We start from the raw sequence: 14233 nt of genomic DNA, 5'->3' as shown, positions 1-14233 counted from the left end.
TTTTATTTAAAAAAGCTCTTTAAATTGCTGATTAACTCAAATTAGTGTAAGATTCTATTACTTAAAATGTTATAAACATATATTATTTTACATATTACATTTTATTTAAAAAGTTGATATCTGAATCACATATTCTTTTCAATGTTGTTTTTTTTTTAATTTTTTTTTCAACGTTTATTTATTTTTGGGACAGAGAGAGACAGAGCATGAACGGGGGAGGGGCAGAGAGAGAGGGAGACACAGAATCAGAAACAGGCTCCAGGCTCTGAGCCATCAGCCCAGAGCCTGACGTGGGGCTCGAACTCACGGACCGCGAGATCGTGACCTGGCTGAAGTCCGATGCTTAACCGACTGCGCCACCCAGGCGCCCCTCAATGTTTTTTTTTTAAATTTTATTTTTGAGAGAGAGAGAGAGAGTGAGAGTGTGTCAAAGTGTAAGCAGGGGAGGGGCAGAGAGAGAGGGAGACACAGAATCTGAAGCAGTCTCCAGGCTCTGAGCTGTCAGCACAGAGCCCAAACTTATGAACTGTGAGATCATGACCTGAGCTGGAAATCAAGAGTGAGATGCTTAACCAACTGAGGTATCCAGGCACCCCTGAATCACATATTCTTATTACAATTCCCACTGGAATACATTTGAGAAGTATAAAAAGGCCTTTATTTAAAATTCATCTAGACCATTTCCCTTGAGTCATACTTCAGAATCTGCTACTCCATTTAACTTCATATATTCATTCTAGTTATTTTCCACATGAATTTCTGCCCTGCTGACCCATTCTGAACATACTCCCCAGTTTAATCTTGAATGAAAAAAAAGGATTAGGGTGCTAATACTTTACTTGGGAAGTGGAAGCACACGGTGGCATGAATAAGAAAAAAGAGGAAGTGAAGCAAGGAAAAGGGGGTATAATATGATACCATGTGTTTTGCAGTGTGTTATCACACCTCTTTCCCTTCACAATACCCTACAAAAGGACCCCACAGGTCATTCAACAGACATGTCCACTCAACATCCAGGAATTCTCCAGAAGGGTTTCAAAGACAAAGTCTTAGGGAGTAGCCTACAGAAGAATTTTGCTTAGCTCCTTTTTGTCTCACATTTCACATTGCTCTTACTGTGGAGAACTAACTTCCTGCACTTTTAGGTTCAATTACCCAGTCCCTGAGACATCTCAGGAAGCCAGAACCCCTGCCCCATTGTGTGGTGATTTATCCAAGCTCAGAAATGCGGGGACTATCTAGTGTGGGTGAGAGTGATGATCAAGAAAGAAAGAGACAGTGTGAGGAAGCATACAGCGTTATGATCCTAACAGCGATACCTAGGACATAATTATGATGGGCACCTACTTGCTGAAGACACTACAACTCTTGAGCAAGAAACACTCTGGCCTTTCTCAGCTGGGCAATCAATATGTTTAGTGATCAAACAGGGATCAGACAAGAATGTGCTGGAGGTCAGATCCTGACTCCTAGCTAAACCTAAGAGAGCCATAAATAGAAACAGAGGCAGAGTACAAAGTCTTTAGAGAGTACTAAAAGTTGAAATTGAGAGAACCAGAAGCAAACACCAAAGCCAGGGTCACAAGTGGACTCAAAGTTTGTTGATGAAGCCCAAGCCCAAGACTAAAAACAGGAAGAAACAAAAGTGCAGCCACAGCAGAACAGAAGGAAAGTAAGCAGAATCCCAAGCAATTGCTTTGAGAGTGCTAAGAAGATGGGACTTACCTTTATATGCCGTTAGGCATGTGACAAATGGGTAGGCAGGTCTCTCGTAAGAGTGTGTGCCATCATTGCAAACTGTGGGAATGTATGGGAATGTAAGGCTTATAAAAGCTTCTGAAAATAAACTTTATGTAACCTAATTGTCCCTTGGCCATGCCAGTCTGACAACTAAAATGAAGTCACATTTTCATTAGTAAGCACACTATTCACTTAGTCAAAATTTTGTATCAAGAGCCTATACTGGTCAAAGAACTGTCGTTAGGACCCCATTAGGTGGTGCTTGTTTAAATAGTAGTCATCACCCTGCCTTCGTGGATTTTTAGTCTGGTGGGGAATGTAGATAACTAATGAACAAATATGTATTTATCATTGTGAGGTACAGTGAATTAAGTGAACAAGGTGCTGTGAGGCAGAAAACTACTGTTGTCAGGGAAGACCACTTTTTAGAAGCTGCCAATTACGCTGAGATCTGAAGTGTGAGGAACAGAAAACTGAGCTAGTGAAAGAGCCTCCTGTACAGAGAGAACAGCGTGGCCCACTCCCCAAAGCTAGAATAGGATTGGCTTGATCAGACAAAGGAAAGAATCCAATTTTATTATGAAACATAATAAAAGGAGAAACCTGAAAGGCAGATGTGAAGGGCCTTGTAAACTTTGATTAGGATTTGAATTTTATTTTAACTCCAGTGTGAAGTCATTGATGGGTTTAACTATTTCAGTTGCAATGACTTAAAGCCCTCTCCTGCTTAACTGCGAGAAGCCCCCAACAGGTTGTCCATATATGACCAAGAATCCCTGGAGGGCAATTAAATATTCCACAGATACATCCTGTTGTCACCTACTGCCTTGACTCCTGTCCTGCTGCAGATCATGGACTGATGGGCTAGGATTACCATCTCCCTTCAGTGTCTACTATTCTCCTTAATACTGTTTGTCCCAAGCATGAATAGCACTGCTAACACTGGCTGAAATCTTAATGAACTTTACTGAAAGTTTGAGACATGAAAGAGAAGTAGAACCCAAAGAGTAACTTATAACCACTACTAGATATATATCTTCCTAATGCTCATAGGACCAGATCTGTCCTTGGGTTTGGACAGCATCACATGGACCCAGACCATCCCAGACAGTCTCCATGACACAGAGAGGCCAGATTACCCTCATTCTATCCCACCCTCACCCCCATTCTTGTTTTCTATCCCAGGATCAGTCTTTTTTAAGGATTACACAATGAATTACCTTCAAAGAAAAAGTTAACCTGGAAGGACTTCCCACCCACGTGGGTGAAAGTCATCCCTGTGATCCTGAGCTATACTAGAACCCAGTAATCCAACATCAAGAAAGGCTGAATGCACACAGGGATAATGCCCATCGGGATAACATGCCAGTCTAGTTTGAGCTTATATAAACTAAGCCTCATTCTTTTCTATAATTCAAGGTAAAGATTAAGCTTGCTACATATCCTTGTTTTAGGATCTCTGTTCATATGATGAAACAGCAGGTTGCAGGCATAGTTCATTCTGGATCCATATTTAAAGGAGACATAATTCTCTCAAGGATTCAGCCACAGCTATGTAATCCCATCTATCATGTGGACCATCATTATGTTACCACAAAGTAGTTTACTTCCTTCACATCACAAAATCTGCAAGTCTGGATGTCTCCATTCCACTTTTGCATACCCAAAATATCTCTTTGGCTCCTTTGAAACAAAGGCATAATTTGCACCAAAGGTAAATTCAAGTCTGTACCCTGAGCAGTACAGAAAATGCTTTAAACCTGAAAATATCCATATAGTTTTCTTCCTTTCTAGCTTGCAAAGAAACAAAAAACAAAAAAACCCTCTTGCATTTGACTTCTCACCAAGAATGTAAGCTTGTTTAGATTGAAGTCACTGCAGTAACACAGTTCTCTTCAAACTCTGGCTTCAAGGACTCCTTGAAGGGCTCTCAAGGACTACCACTCCTTTTGGCCCGACCCTTGTTGCAGACCCTTCACTTTGATTCAAGTTCTCATTCTTCACCCACCCATTGGAACTATTCTTGCATCTTAAGGAAGACTGCCCTGCCTGGCTCTCACAGCAGCCCCCCTTGTCATGGAGCTCTCAGCCTGCTCCCATGATGATGAGATCCAGCTCCTGAGACCCCAGCCTAATTTAGAATTCTGTTCCCTCAACACCCCACCTTCCAGCATCACTTAAGAGATAGACTAGAGCTACTATTCTCGAGAAGTTGAAGATTTCAAGAACTCCCCTGTGAACTAATGCTGTGATGCATACTCAGCAGTGTATCTAAAGCCAACATAGCTCAACTCACCTCCACTAGGGTTCAATGGATTGAAACCTGCACATTTTATTAAGTGTGGGAAGAGAATGTGCTTAAAGCTTCTAATGCCAACCTCCCTAGCCTTACTTACACTAACCTTTGTCTCCTCATCTACTCCAATCTTTGCCCAGTGGCCATTGATGGCTAACATTTCATTCCAGAGCTACCTTTTTTCCACAGCTATTCTAATAGTGCCCTCCAGTGGCAGATGATTCAAATGACAATTAAAAAAATCATACCATAAAGGGTCAGCTAATTCAGTATCTACCCAGTGCCTAGGGGCTCTCCCTGATATAATCACCTCAGACCTGGATACTTTCTAGTTCTCTGTCTTGCAAAGATATATGGATACATGAAATAAGGATAAGACTACAAAGAATGAGTCAGACATTTTTCAACTGGGAAATTCACTGATCAAAGACCAATGTATCTGTCAGATAGTACTGAGCAAACCATATCATCAATAATGCCACTGCCATTAGCCACAGACATTGATAAGGGGAAGGGGGAAGGCCTGTAGCTCCACCTGTCATATAGTTATGACTTCTTATAGAGAATCTGAAAGAAAATGGTCTAGTTCTGTGGTCTCAATTCTGGAATGCATTTAAATATGGGCTCTTAACACCTCTTCCTTTGTTATCTAACCTCTTTGAAGATAAAAAACGAAAAGACACTGAGTTCACACTTTCTAGGCTAAGTTCTATTAACTACTCTGGGGTGGAGAAAGGAGGCTATATAGAGTAGACAGCCAGTATGACCAATTCTGGCTCTACCCAGGAACCCACTGCCCTCTCATCCCATGTCATAAAGCATAATGAAAGGATTCTCTTCATACTGATGTAGTATAGCAGGGGCATGCATTTATGTGAAAATAATTATGGGCTCAAGTGTAGTGAGCAGCCTTATAGACTAAACAAATTATCATTTATGTGCAGTTCCTCACAAAACCTAGAAGGGCAAATATTGCCAATGGCCCCCATTTTTGTTCCCCATCCTATTTGCCACCTCTATGCCATGAGTTCCAGATAAATACACCATCTGTGGAGAAGATGTATCAGGCAAGGAAGTTTAAAAAAAAAAAAAAGGTGTATCAGACAAGGAATGAAGATGTATGAGACCAGGACAGGTGATTATGATACACAGTCAAATTTGGGAAGCAATGCAAGCTATCCTCAAATACCTTCTTACTGTTTGGAGTCCTAAGATGCTTATGTGTTATGGTTTAACTATTCTCTTTAAGTGAAATTTGTGTTATTTCCAATTTTTCAATATTAAAAAAAAACTCTGCAATTCAGTGAATGACTTAGAGTTGTATTTCTTTTTTCTTTGGGGTAAATTCTCGGTCAAAGGATAGGGACAACTTTAACCCTTTTTGGATAATACTTAATTGTTTTATAGAAAGACTAAATCTTCTAACAGTACCACCAGCAGTAAGTATACTGCCTAATCTCCTATCACCATTGGATTTTATCATGAACATTAAATTTTGTGAGTGTAATGGTTATGTAACAATACAGTCAAACCGTTTTAATTCACATTGCTATGATAGCCCTGCAAGCTTCTATGTGATGGAAGCCTTCTGAATATCCTCAGATATAAACATCTAGGCAAGATACTTCAAGCCAAATATTACCTGGCCTAGTATATACATTTATGTAGTCTTGTGATAATAGAGGTTATTCTTTTCTAGGACAAAGGTATTCAATGAATATGCAATGAATTTGAAGATTCTAAAGGGATTTGTTTTGGGTATTTTGGGAATTTCCTTATGTCAACATTCTTTATTATTATGATAGCAAATTAGGGAAAATCAAACACATTGGTTATCTTTCAACTTTTGTGATCTCTGATGAATAGCTAGAGGGGTTTTTTAAAGTGCAAATTAAGGCATTTTTTAGAGAGCTGAGTGGGTTTAATAAATCTATTTAAAGCTATTTTATGATTCCACCAGTGCAAACAATAAATGAGACCAAGGTAGAGTTATAACATGCAGGAATCTTGTTTATGCCTTTGGCTGCCACTAAAATCTGAGGGAAACACAAGAGTATAGTCCCAAGGTCTTTTCGTAAAGAAGAAAATTATGAAAAATTTCAGGGTCATATACCCATGGCTGTGAATCTTTGGTAATGGGCTGGGGCAGGCCTGAAACAGTCCCTAGGAATACAAACACTTTTTCTATTTTCTCTCCTGCTATTATAACAAAGAAGATGGAATAAGAAATATCCACTAAACAAATATCCCCAAAGTTTGCATATAAATAAATTTCAATGCAAACCACAAGTACATCCTTGATCTGCTCTCTCCAAAGTTTCATATATATAAACAAATGAGAAGGCACATTCATAAATGTGAGTGAGACAAAGAGCTTGAAAGGATACCAGATATATTGGATGACATATTCCAGATCCCAAAAGTTCCCATTTGGACCCTAAATGGGAAAAATGAGGCCAGGGGTCAGGCATCTAGTTCAGGAGGGGGTTTGGGGAAATGGTATATGCAATGAACATTGTGAGGCAAAGGATCCCAAGATACCTTTGTATTGCATGCCAGCCATGCACAGTCTCCTGTTTACTGACTTCAAGTTATGCTTATTGAGAGCAAGCTCATCCTCACACCTTTCTCCTTGCCTTCTCTCAGGCATGTTGGAAGTACCACACACTGTTTTCTGTCTCCCTGAAATATAACAGTATCTTTTCTTATAGGCAAGTATGTACTAAAGAAGTTGACTTTGCCCAAGGGGAGATACTGGCTTTTTCCCTTGAGTTCTGGAAGGTAGTTAATATCATACTTGATAGGAGTGTCTTTGTTTAGGTAAGGGCTGGCCACACTGTATTTTAGGGTGTGGCCACAACCAATAGTCTTAAAGTGGCGGGGGGGGGGGGGGGGGGGGGTGTTAGATATGCCAAAAACAACCATATGATATAAGGTAGGGGCTTTGGGTTATTCTGTATCAGTCAACCTGGAGACTGAGTTCAACCAATCTCCAGGCAATCAGTCATGCCTATATAATGACACCCAAATAAAAGCTATGGACTAAAGCTTAAGATAGCTTTCCTGGTTGGCAAAACTTCATGCATATGCCACATATTGAGGGAAAGAAGGTGATACTTCCTAACTCCATGGGAGAGGACAATGGAAGCTTCTTCATAATCCTCCCAGACTCTATCCTATGTGTCTCTTCCTATAGCAGAGTTTTCCTCCAGCCTCAGTGAGATGTAATTGACATATGACATTGTACAAACTTGAGGGGTACAACATAATGATTTGATATACATATATATTGCAAAATGATCACCACAATGAAGTTAGTTAACACATCCATCACCTCATTTTCATTAGTTTTCATTTTATCTGTATCCCTTCCCTGTAATAAACCGTAACCATGACTATAATAGACTTCAGTAAGTTCTGTGAGACCTTCTAGAAGGTTATCTGACCTAAGAGTGTTTGAGAAAACTTCCAAATGTGCAGCTGGTGTCAGAAGTGAGGGCAGTCTTGTGGACTATGCCCCTAAACCTCACAGTTTGGTTGACACTGGGTAGTAACATATACATGTCTGCTATGAAATATGGCCTCCAGCCCAGCGACTGTGTGCCTGTCCAAAGTGCTACTTTATACATGGGGGTCAATTTACCCTACTTTTGTGCAAAATCTAAGTTCACTGCATTGATATGAGGGCAATCTTCTTATAGAAAAGAAACCTAAAGGTTTTTGTTTTTTTCTTTTTTGAAGAGATGAAAATTCTTTGTGTTTTATAAATTTCACTCAGATTTTTGAAATTATTCTGTTTAATGATTAGGAATAGAACTGTGAATTCAAGTAAATTCCATCCTAGGTGCTAATTGCAGTTGGTCGGTAATCTCTCTCACACAGAAATGTATGAAAAGTATTCTACAGTGATAAAACTCAGGCACTCCACTTCCTAAATGCTGCTTCATTCTCCCAATTTTCTCATCTTCCTGACCTATTGAAATAGTATTTTATCTCTTCCAACCTATGTTCTAGGTACCCCAGAGATTCTTTCATCTATTAAATACTCTTTGATGGGAGATAAGCCTGAGGTCAATTTCATCAGCTCTGATTTTTAAAAAATGAAAATTTGACCTTTTTAAATGAAAGGCCTCATTCTGCTCAGCAGAATTTTTATATTTTTAGTTTATGTCTATGGTGGTATTTAATTATTTTTATTTATGTAAAATGATCACCATTCATATCAGTCAGCTTCAGCTGCTACTGCTGCAGTACTGCTAATGTTAAGAAGGGGAAGGGGGGGCGCCTGGGTGGCTCAGTCGGTTGAGCATCCGACTTCAGCCCAGGTCATGATCTCGCGGTCCGTGAGTTCGAGCCCCGCGTCGGGCTCTGTGCTGACAGCTCAGAGCCTGGAGCCTGTTTCAGATTCTGTGTCTCCCTCTCTCTCTACCCCTCCCCTGTTCATGCTCTGTCTCTCTCTGTCTCAAAAATAAATAAACGTTTCAAAAAAAATTTTTTTTAAAAAAAAGAAAAGGGGGAGGGAGAAGAATCATTTAAAATCTCAGAGAGTTGTATTTATTTCTAGCTCTTGTTACATGTCCACTGTGGGATGGCATAATTCTGCTTTATAACTTCTTTGGATACAGATTAAAAGAGCACACCCCTGCTCAGTTTGGGACTACCAGTTTCATGATAAATGGAAAAGAAAACATTGTGAGACCATGCAATGACTTCTAAAGTTTCTGCTTTGAAATTGCTTACATCACTTCCATTTACATTCAATGGACCATATCTAGTCACCAGGATAAGCCTATTCAAGGGATCAAAGTCCCAAAGTTCCATTCAATCATAACATCATACTCAGAGTTCAAGATTTCATGATAATCTTTTCATTAGAACTGGTTGTTTCTTCTCTTGATTCAGAGATCTGTGATCTGGAAAAAACAACTTGTTTGTATCCTACACACCCAACATACAATGAAGGTAAAAAGTCCTAGAAACCACAATAAACACTTCCTTTTGGGAAGGAGAAGGCTTAACGTTACTCACTATTCATAGCAGTTTTGAAACCCTGCTGAACAGATACCAGAAAGTCCCCTACCTGGGTGGGGAATGCTGCCTAACTAGGTCTCAATTCTGCTTCCTACAGTAGCCTGCAATCCATTGTCCTTCCTGACCATTATGAAAAACAGCATGGCAGTTCCTTAAAATTTTTTAAATAAAACTACCACATGATCCAGCAATCTTACTCTCAGTTCTATACCCAAGGAAATAAAATCTGTCTCTCAAAGAGATATCTTTACCCCCACATTCTCTGTGATAGTGATTATGATATGATTATGATAGCCAAAATATCATATGTTCAAATGTTCATCGACAGATAAGTGGTAGAGAAAAACTGTGGTATGTACATATATAGAATAATAAGAAAGAAAGAAATCTTGTCATTTGCTACAACATGGATGAACATGGATGACCTTATGCAAGTGAAAAAAGCCAGACACAGAAAGACAAATACTGCATGATCTGACTTATGTGTAGAATCTAAAAAACTTGAACTCTTAGAAACAGAGAGTACAGTAGTGGTAACCAGAGGCTGAGGACTGAGGGAAACAGGGAGATACTACTCAAAGGGTACAAAATACCAGATATGCAGGATAAATAATTTCCAGTACAGCATGGTGACTATAATTAAATAATATAGTGTTATACATGAAATTTTCTGAGAGTAGGTCATATGTGTGTATATTTATATATGTGGATGTGTGTGTGTCAGGGGTGCCTGGGTGGCTCAGTCAGTTGGGCGTCTGACTTCAGCTCAGGTCATGATTTCATGGTTCATGGGTTCAAACCCCACGTCGGGCTCTGTGCTGATAGCTTGGAGCCTGGAGCCTGCTTCTGATTCTCTGTCTCCTCTCTCTGCCTCTCCTCTGCTCATGCTCTGTCTCTCTCTCTGTTTCTCAAAAATAAATAAATGTAAAAAAAAAAATTAAGTGTGTGTGTCATATGTGGATACATGTATATATGTGTGTGCGCATGATATATGTTATATATAATAATAAATATATAGTAAAGGATGGAAAAGCTATATTTATGCCTATGTCCTTATCAAAAGGCTGAGTTTTGGGGCGCCTGGGTGGTGCAGTCGGTTAAGCGTCCGACTTCAGCCAGGTCACGATCTCGCGGTCCGTGAGTTCCAGCCCCGCGTCAGGCTCTGGGCTGATGGCTCGGAGCCTGGAGCCTGTTTCCGATTCTGTGTCTCCCTCTCTCTCTGCCCCTCCCCCGTTCATGCTCTGTCTCTCTGTGTCCCAAAAATAAAATAAAACGTTGAAAAAAAAAATTAAAAAAACAAAAGGCTGAGTTTTAATCAGTCTTTTTTATTCACAGTTGATTCTATTTTATAGCCCAGGTTGAAAACCATCATTAATGGTCTGTTAAATTCAGCCATAGTAACCAGGAAGCACTACTGACACACTGTTTCCTACATCTCTGCCTAAGGCCTTGAGGTCATTTGGTATTCCGCCTTCCAAGTTATTGTAGCAAACCTTATATTGAATATCTCACCACTGCAGAAGTAGGGCTCCATTTTTCTAGCTTCAATAGCAAGTTCTTCACGATCTACTGCTCACCTAAAAGCCAATACCAACTCAGTTTTTGTTACAGCAGGTCTATACTTGGTATACCAAGAATTGACTTGGTCAGTTTAGGCAAGACATATTGTGGGAATAAGTGATCCAAAATTCTCATTGGCTTACAATAACAAACATGATTTCTTGTTCACCCTTCATGTCCATCACAGGTTAGCTTTAGTTCTGCCTCACAACATGTTCACTCCAGGACCCAGGCTGAAGGGGAAGCCCAATCCACACATCCAGGCCTCATGGCAAGAGGAAGAGAAAGATGCGCAGAACCATGCAATAGCTCTGAAAGCTTCTGGTGGAAAGAGGTATGTGCCACTTCTGTTCATATTTCATTTTCAAACAGTTACAAGGTCTACTCTTCTATCATATAGATCAAAGAAAGATAACCTTCCTACTGGGAGAAGCAGTAAATACCTTCAACAAAACTAAATCTGACATACCATTATTCATAGATAAGGCATTTTTATTTAATCATTGACTGTGACAGTGACATATGATGGATGTTTGGAATACAATAAAATATGCAACTATCCCCTTTTAATTACTAAGGACCTTCAAGTCATATCACCCTTGCTAGTAGGTAAACAAGTATAGAGGACACACACAGATAACTTGGTCTCTCTGACTCCAGTCTCATCCTCCTCCAATCTTGCTATAAGCACTTTTTATTGTTGCACAACAAATTACCACAAAGTTAAGCAACTCAGGATAATACCCATTAATTATCTCACAGTTCTGTAGGTCAAAAGTCTTGATGGGTCCAGCAGGGTCCTCCACTTAGCATTTCACAGGTCAAAATCAAGATGTTGGCCAGCTGAGCTCTTACCAGAAGCCTCCGGAAGTAATCCATTTCCAAGATACTCAAGTTATTAGCAGAATCCAGTTCTTTGCAGTTAAAGGACTGAGGTCACCATTTCCTTGCTAGCTGTCAGTCAGGAATTCTCCTTTAGCTCTCTGGAGTTACCCACATTTTCTCACTTCATCCTCTCCATCTTCAAAACAAGCAACAGCACAGGGAGTCCTTCACATGCTTCAGATCTTTCTGACTTCCTCTTCTGACACCAGCTAGAGGAAACTGTGCTTTTAAAGACCCATGTGATTAATCAGCAAAACTAAAAGGCAGCCAACAGAATGGGAGAAGATATCTGCAAATGACATATCAGATAAAGGGTTAGTATCCAAAATCTATAAAGAACTTATCAAACTCAACACCCAAAAACCAAACAGTCCAGTGAAAAAATGGGCAAAAGACATAAATAGACAATTTTCCAAAGTAGACACCCAGATAGCTAACAGTCACATGAAAAAATTCTCACCATCACTCATCATCAGGGAAATACAAATCAAAACCACAATAAGATACCACCTCACACTGTCAGAATGACCAAAATTAACAACTCAGGCAACAACAGATGTTGGCGAGGATGCAGAGAAAGAGGAACCCTTTTGCACGGCTGGTGAGATTGCAAACTGGTACAGCCACTTTGGAAAACAGTATGGAAGTTCTTCAAAAAATTAAAAATAGAACTACCCTATGACAATTGCACTACTAGGTATTTATCCAAAGGATACAGGTATGCTGTTTCAAAGGGGCACATGCACCCCAATGTTTATAGCAGCGCTATTGACAATAGCCAAAGTATGGAAAAAGCCCAAATGTCCATCGGCTGATGAATGGATAAAGAAGATGTGGTATCTGTATAAATATATATATATAATGGTATATTACTCAGCAATCAAAAAAATGAAATCTTGCCATTTGCAAAAACGTGGATGGAACTGGGGTATATTATGCGAAGTGAAAGTAGTCAGTCAGACAAATATCATATGACTTCACCCAAATGTGGAATTTAAGGTACAAAGCAGATGAACATAAAGGAAGGGAAACAAAACTAATATAAAAACATGGAGGGGGACAAACCATAAGAGACACTTAAATACAGAGAACAAACTGAGGGTTGCAGGATGGGTTGGGGGAGGATGGGCTAAATGAGCAAGGGGCATTAAGGAGCACACTTGTTATGAGCACTGGGTGTCATATGTAGGGGATTAATCACCAGATTCTACTCCTGAAATCATTATTATATGCTAGCTAACTTGGATATAAATTTTAAAAAATAAAAATAAAAAAGACCTGTGTAATAAGCTCAGGCCCACCTGGGTAGTAGCCCTATCTTAAGGTCAATTGTGCCATATAACATAATGTAATAACAAGGATGATATCTCATTATATTTACAGGTTTCAGGGATTAAGGAAGGAATCTTTGAAGGCCATTTTAGAAACTTTACTTACTATGGCATCCTTTTGCAGACTTAAAATATGCAAAATGAATTGTAAAATGACTGCTTATATTGAATTAATTTTTTTTCAATGATCTTTAATGTCTCACTAAAGCTAGTGAGATAAAATCCAGATTATTTTCCCTGTTTTAGAAAAACCATCACATACTACTTAGACCAGCTACTGCATAACTTAACCTGTCACTGACTTCCAAAATGAACTCTTGATTCAGGGTGGTAAATTCTCTTTTGCAAATTCACGTTGGTTATTTCTACCTTTATTAGTTTGTTAGGGTGTTATTTTGTACGTGTGATATTCTCCTACCTTCTCTCCATCTGTTCAAGTTGTCTGATTCCTTTAAATGGAAACATAAACTTTATATTACTCATTACTTCAACATAAATTTATTGACTGTATAGCAAATGTCGGGCACTGTTCTAGGCTTAAAGAATTCATGGTAACCAGTGGAGATAAGGCCCATGCCCTTGTGGAGCTTATATTCTAAGGAGGAGAGACCAAAGTCCTCTCTAATCACAAAACCATGGCAAATCTTTCCTTATCAGACTGAAGTGTTTAACTGTGGCACTTACCTGATGCATTTTATACCATGGATTATATCATGTGCATGTTTCCATGCCTCTACACTGTCTACCCAATGAGATCCTGACCTCCTGCTAGATATGTATAGTATAATATTCTCCATAACTCCTAGGATTCTGCATTGAGGATTGAAGTAAGTATTTACTCATTGAATGATCAATTCCTGTACTCAAGTCTGGCCAAAGATTGAAGTATTTTTTCCCCAAGAGCCACAACTTAAATCTCTTTGCAAACATGTTTTTAGGGGGAAAAATTCAAGAAAGTGGAATACTGACTAGAGGACAAGCAGTATCAGGAAGAAAAGTAGAACTAGGATCAGTTTTCTAAAACATCCATACCCTATAGAATCGTCTTCTGAATGGTTTAGAAGTGTATCTGCTCCCTGTGACAAGGAAGTTCAAAACTAAATATTGGAGGTAATTAAATATTACTTCTACCTGGCAGAGCATCTGTAAGAAGACATTCTTACAGGATGGCAAAGTAGAACTATTTAACATGTGAATGAGAAACTTGGCGTATATCACTGAACTTCAGAATATTTTAAAATTGTGCAGTATTGCTCCTCTGTATAGAGTTCAAGATGGTAAACTGAAATCACGCCAAGACCATAAAAGAAAAGGGAGCATTAGCAGAAGGTAGATTTGAACAAATTTCTGGAAGATGGGTGTTGGAACATTAACTAATGAAGCAGAGGAA

At 39.3% G+C, this 14233-nt stretch overlaps 1 long non-coding RNA gene across 1 annotated transcript in view; it reads left to right on the top strand.

The window, feature by feature from the left end:
* The window catches only part of LOC123381567, a 171782-nt gene extending 160004 nt beyond the window's left edge, over positions 1-11778 (top strand). The window contains exon 5 of the long non-coding RNA XR_006588714.1: positions 10815-11778. This is a non-coding gene — a long non-coding RNA (uncharacterized LOC123381567). The remainder of the gene's footprint in view (positions 1-10814) is intronic.
* Positions 11779-14233: the final 2455 nt, after the last annotated feature.

Source organism: Felis catus, chromosome D4 (assembly GCF_018350175.1).
Source record: "Felis catus isolate Fca126 chromosome D4, F.catus_Fca126_mat1.0, whole genome shotgun sequence".
Lineage (NCBI taxonomy): Eukaryota > Metazoa > Chordata > Mammalia > Carnivora > Felidae > Felis > Felis catus.
This window is presented reverse-complemented; position numbering and strand designations above follow the sequence as displayed.